The following is a 7427-nucleotide window of genomic DNA, read 5'->3' as shown; positions in this document are numbered from 1 at the left end:
TTTCTTCTTCGCCCCTGGGGGCGGGGCCATGCAAATTAAGCCTCGCGCCCTCACGTGATCACAGAGAGGGCGGGGCCTGCGTGCCTATATAACGAGAGAGGCCCCACGTTGCTCCCTCTTTGCTAGGTCGCCATTGCTCGAGCTGTGTCCTCCTTTGGGGACCATGGTGAGTGTTCGAGTTTCTTCGCTTTTCTTCCTTTCTCAGCCAGTTCCACTACAGGAGGGCTTTATGGAGCGCGCGGGTTGCCTAGGAAGTGTCGTCCCCCGCGGATGGCTCGGCGTGGCGCTGGATGGAGGCGGATGGCCGCGCCGGCCCGCCCAGGCCCCCTTGGCTGCTGGGCCTTGCGAGCCAGTGGCGCCTGGGCGGCGTGCGGCCCCGCTTCCAGAATGGCCCTCCGCTCTCGCATTAGGAGGAGGAGGGAAAGGCAGGAGCGGCTGCCTGAATACGCATTCTAAAAGGCCTCCTACTTCTTAGGAGTAGCAAAGGAAATGCAGAACCTTTGGCGGGAATGAGATCTGCAGGCCGGGAGCCCGAATGGCCGGGGGGGTCGGAAAGGAGCCCTAAGTGGAGCAGATGGCGGCTTTTCACGTAGTTCTGGCAATGCCTTAACTTCGCCCTGGGCTTATTTAGCATTCACTCAGATCAGTTTCCCAGGAGGGCCGAATAGATCTCGGAAATACCTTGATTTTGATGGTGAACGGATATTGCAACTCGGGAATGGCTGAGGAATTGTTTATTTGTTGCATTTATATCCTCCTTTAGCCCCCACCCCGGACCTCAAGGCCACGTGCATAGTCCGCCCCCCCCCCCCGCCAATTGAATGCCCACAACAACCTTGTGAGGTAGGCTAGACTGAGAGAGGGACTGGCCAAGAGCACCGGGCGAGTTTCTGGCAGGGGGCCCAGTCTGCCCCTCTAACCCCTGCGCCGCACTGGTTCTCAGAAATGGCAAATGCCCTGTCCTTCCTCTATACCCAGCATTGAAATTCATTGAATGGAGCCCCACCCCTTGCAGGCTAGCAATTCTCCACCTGCCCTAAGTATATTTTCTAGACTAATAACTTGGACAGTTGATGTAAAAGAAATCTCACTGGGGAGTCCTTATTTGGAGTGTAGTTGTGAAACCATTATAGCAAGTTAAGTCTCTTCACAAAAGTAAAGTGAGCTGCACCAAAGGTAGCACATGGCATCTTTTTAAAGTAATTTCCTTATGAAGATGAGCTTTCCTTCACTGTACCTGCACATGATGATAAATGATGTTGGTAGGGACATCTGAGAGCATGATGAATACCAACATCTCTGAGCAGGATTCAATGGGTATATTCAATGTTATATTCAATGAGGCATGTTAAAATAGCCCTATTAGTGCAATTTCAGATACTCCTATATTGCAGGTTAATTTATGACAGCTCTAATGTGCCTTACTGAATATTGCAGGCCAGGGTTTAGGCTTTGCATGGTTTACAAGAGCCCTACAATGTTTGCCACATATACTGTATTAAAAAACCCTTTTGCTGCTGTAGCCTTGTGTTGCTTAGATTTCTGTGTTGCATGTTGGGCTGAAATGCTATTTCAGGTCAATGGCAGGGTGGTTGCTGATTTGCATTCCCAGTCAAATACCAGGTTGTTAGGGGACCCACTTGTTTTTAGAAGCATTTTAACTTCTGAGAGGTCTTAACATAATTTTTTGTGTGCTTCCTTATAGGCTCAGAAGGTGAAGACAATACTATTTGCAGAGGTAACATTTTCTGTTTTGGATTAAAAGAAAACTGTTTAGGCTGTTTCAGAATGCAATATATAGCTTGCTTAAATGAGAGCTAACTTTGTGCCAGAATGATGACACTTATTTGCTACTCTTGATTAGAATGATGAGAATGCTCAACCACCTATAATTGAAACTGAGGCACTGAACATTTTTTTAAGGGGTATCTAAATTGTTTTTAAAGGTTTTGTAACATTTGCTGTTTTCCTTACAGGGTTTTAGAAATGGTTTGCTACTTACAGAAGGAAGATGTTTGGGTAAGTGTCCTACAGAAGATCAAATAATCTGTATAAAAGCCTCTACCAGCTTTTCCTGGGAGTTTTATATACAGTGGACGCTCGGGTTGCAAATGTGATCTTTGCAACCCGCAGCGCTGTGTCTGCACACGCACGGGTTGCGATTTGGCGTTTCTGTGCATGTGTGACCGCCGAAACCTGGAAGTAACCCGTTCCGGTACTTCCGGGTGTTGGCGCATCCATAACTCGAAAAAAATGCAACCTGAAGTGTCTGTAACCCAAGGTATGACTGTAGTAGTTTTAAAGGGCGTAGTCTTAAATTGAGCTAGCTAGCAGCATTAAATGCAGCTTTGGTTTCTCTATTGCGATTGAAGGATGTGTGTGATGAAAGCATAGTTCAGCAGATAATCTGTGATGAATGCAGATGTCTTTCGCTCCTATCTGATGCATCCTCGTTATTTTGATGGTACTATCATTGGTATAGTTTCTGTACGTAATACCGAACATCAACATTCTTTGCTTGCCAAGGAGAGGGCCATTTTATAATAATGCCTATTTGCTACTTGGGGAAAAAAAACATGGAACGTTTTTAGCTCAAGGCATATTATCTAGTTAAAAACTACAGATGTCTACTGAGGCAACTAGTCAAACAGTTAATGCCATTAACAGTGTGAAAGTGTTAGGCAAAAGAGGATTTATAAGGTCATAAGTTGTAACAGGATTAAAATTTTCTTGCAGGGTCTGCATTTGCACTGTATGCTGCAATATGGCCTAGTTGCTTCTATACTATAAATTTCCGCCCAGCTCCTTAGCATGGCCAAACAGGTATGTTTCATGGAAATATTTGAATGTGTAGTTATGGCAGAAACTGAATTTTGAGCATTGGCAGGGCACCTCTCGTGAACAACGGCAGTGACCCACAGCATGCTTAGCCTGCCCAAAAGTTTTCTGTTTCTCCCCACTCCGTTCTATTATTACCAAGCACACTTGGTTGCATTATGCTGTAATGGGTCAGATGATAACAGTCTTTGAACTTTTTAAAATACTCATAACACACTTTACATCCTGTATTAAACCACATCTTAAATCTCAGGTCTGCATGAATTGCAGCAATAATAGGAGACTGGAGATTTCAATTGCCCTTAGCGTTTGGTGCACTGCGGTTGATCCAAAGTATTATTTATTCCCAGGCATATGAGAATTTTCCAGTACATTCTTTCCTTTTCTAAATAGTGTTGGGATTTGTTGGGTAGTTTGTGTCCTGTCCTGCCTTTGTTCTCCAGAAGCTACAAAACAACTATTCTATGTAGTTGCCAATGCTGTAATTATTAGGTTATATGTAGACATTAAACCTGCTGTATATGATGCTGAATCAGGTCGCTGATCCATATGAGGATAATTGAATCAACACTGATACAGTGGTTCATTGTAGTTTTAAAAAGGAGTGAAGCTGGGTTCAAGACTAAAATCACTTATTGTCACTTTTATAGGCCTCCATAATGCAGCTGTATTGAAGTATGAGATTTGAGTTCTGAAGCAAAAAAGGTGGGTTAGTTACTGGGAAGTGATTCGTCAGTCAGTCCAACCTCGCTGCAATATTTGTTGAGCAGTGTGATAAAACTTGCTTAGAGAGGCTATGAAGTTCTTCAAGAATAGTCCAATGCTATTGGACTATACTTTTGAAATATGGGTCCCATTTATTCCTAGCACAATTATAAATACTGTTCATGCAGCCTGCCTAGGAGGTGCCAAAGCATCTTGGGTATAACATTGAACAATGCCTTCTAGTTATATCAGTGAAGGCGAATTTTTATAATGTGTAGTATATAATGCAAGCAGCCTGTGTGATGAGAAGCCAATGAAGCTGACTTAAATAATGGAGGTTTGTAATTAGCTCTACCTGACTTGGGCATCTGCTTGCATTTTCCTGTTTAGCAGCTAGCTTTCTCTGGGCTGTCTTAAAGAAAACTTTCTTTCTAGGTTGTAAGGCGACTTTGAAGATCTCCTTGGTTACATTCCTGATAATGGTAAGTTACTATAGGACAGCTACCTGATGAAATTTGTTCCGCATTGCAGTAGCATCGGCAAATGTTTTGGAAGGATCAAGCAATAATGTGGGGATTAGTATGGGCTGCTTGTCAACAATTCCCTGTTAGATCTTCCAGATACGGTGGTAATAAGGGTTTTAATTTGGGTGAGTTTTAATTGTTTATATAACTTTAGGCATCTTTCATAGCTTGCTCAGTACTAGACCACACATGTGACCAGTGATGATAATAGATTCCGCCAAATGACTGCTCATGAAATTAACAACATACCGTTCTATATGCTGAGGTTACATTGTTCTGTGGTCATTAGTTGGGAAACTTATAGAAATACAAATTACTTTCTAGTTCACATTAATAGAACACGCAAATGTAAGAAGTTCCAGGTTCCTTTGTGTTTGTGATCCACCCATGCCAATATTTGGTTCTGGCCAACACAGTTCTGCTTAACTTTGGGCAGTTCCCTGTGGGAAGGTGTTACCAGTCAAGTCTTAAAGCAAAAGTTGCCAAAATAATGAGTTTAACGTTTTCCAGAGCCGAGCCAAGCTGGTTCCCTGTAATAAGATCCTCTGTTGCAACTTAATTAACAAATGTTTCTTTCTCTTTAAAGTCCAAATGGTTGAGGATTCTCCAGTTTTGAGTTACCTGCTGAAAGAGGTTAGTAAATGACTAGTTTTGAAATCTGACACCTAACTGCATGCAGAAGGTCCCAGGTTCAGTTCCTGGTGTCCAGCTTATAGGAGACTGGAAGGCTGCTGATAATTGAAGTGGGTAGTACTAGGTTAGATGGCTTCAATCTGCTGAGTTCATACAAAGCAGCTTTCATATTTTGTGTTTTTCATTCCTTTTGAAATTCACACCACAAATTAAGTCAGGCTCTGCCTGGAAAAAGCCAATGATGTTTTAAGAGTAGTGGACAGAAAATATTTCTGACAATTGTGCGCTGAGGCTTTTTTTGGGGGGGGTGGACAATGTAGCTGAGCAGAGACATGCCAGTGGCTCTTGGCGTGTCATAGTACCATGACTTACCTAAGACTGTCTTGCACTCTTTACAAAGACCTAAGGAACGAGATCATCACCCGTCTCATACTGACCATCCCAGGGCACACAACCACTGCCACAGTGTCCTTTCTCCTATCAGACCAAACGGAGCAGATAACAGCAAAGCTTGCTAGGTTCTTCTAAGGGCCACTAAGACTGAACTTCTGAATCAAATAAGTTTCTACTGCAGTGGGAATGTGCACTTAATAGGCATCTCCTTTGTGTAAGAGTACACTCAAAAACTTGGGTTGGCTCACAATGAGAACTTTGTCTTTAGCCTGATTTATAAACAAATGTTTAAACTATGGCAAATATCTTCCTTTTTTTTTAGACACAATGGAAACTGATGAAGAGGAGAGACCTGAGCTTCACAATACACTGGTAAGCTGTAAAAATGGCATGTATCACTGTTAACCCTTCCCATGGCCCACCCAATGCCAACGGTATAAATCAAGTGTAAATGATAGAGGTGGCAGGGAACTCCAAGCTGTTGACCCAGGGCCCAACTAAGTGTTAATCAAATACTGCATCTGCTGAGATTTTTGCTCAACACACACACGGTATGTTTGTACTGTTGATGATGAAATTGTATAAAACAATGGGAATCTCTCTGAAAAGAAGTGAAGAGAATTTGCACTGAAACAGTACAGAAATGGTGCTGCCTTTTAGTGCATTGCTGCTTGGGTGCACATGAGATATAACTTTCATTACAGATTAAACTGGGGAATGTTCTGGAGAACTCTGCCTGCGTGATGCAAGTGCTACACACTCTGGATTGGAGGGGGAAAGGAACACAAACAACATTTTAAGTTGGTAAGCATGCATTGGTTGTGTTAGAAATATATATTCAAAAATTGGACCTAAATGTTCCCCTGAGGTAGTAAAAGTATGTAAGGGACTGGAGAAGAATGGCAAGAATGAGCAGATACAGTGATGATAACATAGTTCAGCAGATTGAACTGTGGTGAAGAACTGCAACTGTCTTTCGCTCCTATCTGATGTATCTCGCTTCAGACCACAAGTATGCAAGTCCCTTTTTTGGCCTTCACTTGTATTACATGTACAGATTCTATTGTAAAACTTTAAATGTAACAACACAGCCTGCTTCTGTGGAGTTAATGATTACTGCAGTGAAATAATAGAAAAGTCCATCCGCAGAACGGGTTGATTCAGAAACTTGGGCAACTTGATTATTCCAAATCATTTAGTGGTTTTGTCCATTCTGTGTTTAAGACATATTCCTTACCCTTATATATATATCTCTTTCAAATGTAGGTGGTGAACATCTTGAACTAACAGTTGTATGTGAAAGGTAGGTATCTATCTTGTGTATCAAATGCTATATGGTGATGTGGGAATGGATATATGATGATAAACATAACCTTGAACTCTCTCTCTGACTACATGATGGAAAATATCAAGGTCTGATCTGTTCATTTGCTGGTATGTGCAGCTGTTTTATGTGGAACGCACTGGCTTGACACCCTTTCTTCTTCACCCTAGATGTGAAGTTGCAGCCTTACCCAGAAGACATTCAACTTGAAATAGTGGAAGAACCCGAATGTAAATTCTGTGACATCTGGATATTCAGTATAAGCTTTGGTTACAATAGATGTAGATTCTTCAGATGTTTGAGTCAAAATGAAAAGGCTGAGCATGTGCATCCTCACACCTAACAGTTTATTCAAATAGATGGGAGAAACTTGTTTAGGCATCAGCAAGTTTTCAGTAAAGCTTCCATTTTTGGATAGCAGTAGCATAGCCACAACTGGCATTGGGGAAGTAATTGTTCAATGCTAATCTTGACTTGGTGGATGTCTGTGGCGATTGTGCTCATACTTCTATTGCTTTTTTAAAAACCTGAGCCATCTACCCTAGGATTTCATGAGAAGGCCAGGTTACAGGGGGTGGGGGAGTTGTAATATTGGCCCCCTTATATGCCAAGGCTGGAAGGATAAACACCTGCCATTTGGTGGTCTGAAGAGCTCACCTGTTTGACAGTGGTTAAAGATACACATTCAATCTTGGACATAGGGTGGCTTATAAACGTTTCTTTTGTTTGGGGTGGTGGTGTTTCTATATTGTAAGCTGCCCTGTATTCCTTGGATGAAGGGTGGTATATACATATAATCAATAAAGAATTTAATCCAACTTCAGAACTGCATCTGCTTCTTTTTATCAGAGGTGTATAAACATAGGCAGAGTTGTTGAATAGCAATGAGATTCCATTTCTTGATTGTGAACCATACATAGAGAAGTTTGCTATGTTGCCAGGGGCTGGACTAGCTTACAGTTGTGCTTTTCTCAAGGTTAATTCTGTCACCTTTTCCCCTCTTGTATTAG

At 42.2% G+C, this 7427-nt stretch overlaps 1 long non-coding RNA gene across 2 annotated transcripts; it reads left to right on the top strand.

Moving 5' to 3' along the window:
• Window positions 1–67: 67 nt before the first annotated feature.
• Window positions 68–7243, top strand: LOC310765973. 2 transcript variants are annotated; one of them, XR_014549885.1, is made up of 11 exons: window positions 68–166; window positions 1706–1738; window positions 1977–2019; window positions 2737–2823; window positions 3489–3543; window positions 3979–4025; window positions 4654–4700; window positions 5416–5465; window positions 5798–5897; window positions 6360–6396; window positions 6588–7243. It is a non-coding gene; the product is annotated as an uncharacterized lncRNA (long non-coding RNA). The 2 variants fall into 2 exon arrangements; XR_014549884.1 differs by lacking the exon at window positions 3489–3543.
• Window positions 7244–7427: the final 184 nt, after the last annotated feature.

The sequence above is a fragment of the Podarcis filfolensis genome (assembly GCF_964270895.1).
Source record: "Podarcis filfolensis genome assembly, chromosome: 6".
NCBI classification, from domain to species: domain Eukaryota; kingdom Metazoa; phylum Chordata; class Lepidosauria; order Squamata; family Lacertidae; genus Podarcis; species Podarcis filfolensis.
Note: the sequence above shows the minus strand (reverse complement) of the source record. Positions and strands in the feature narration are given on the sequence as shown.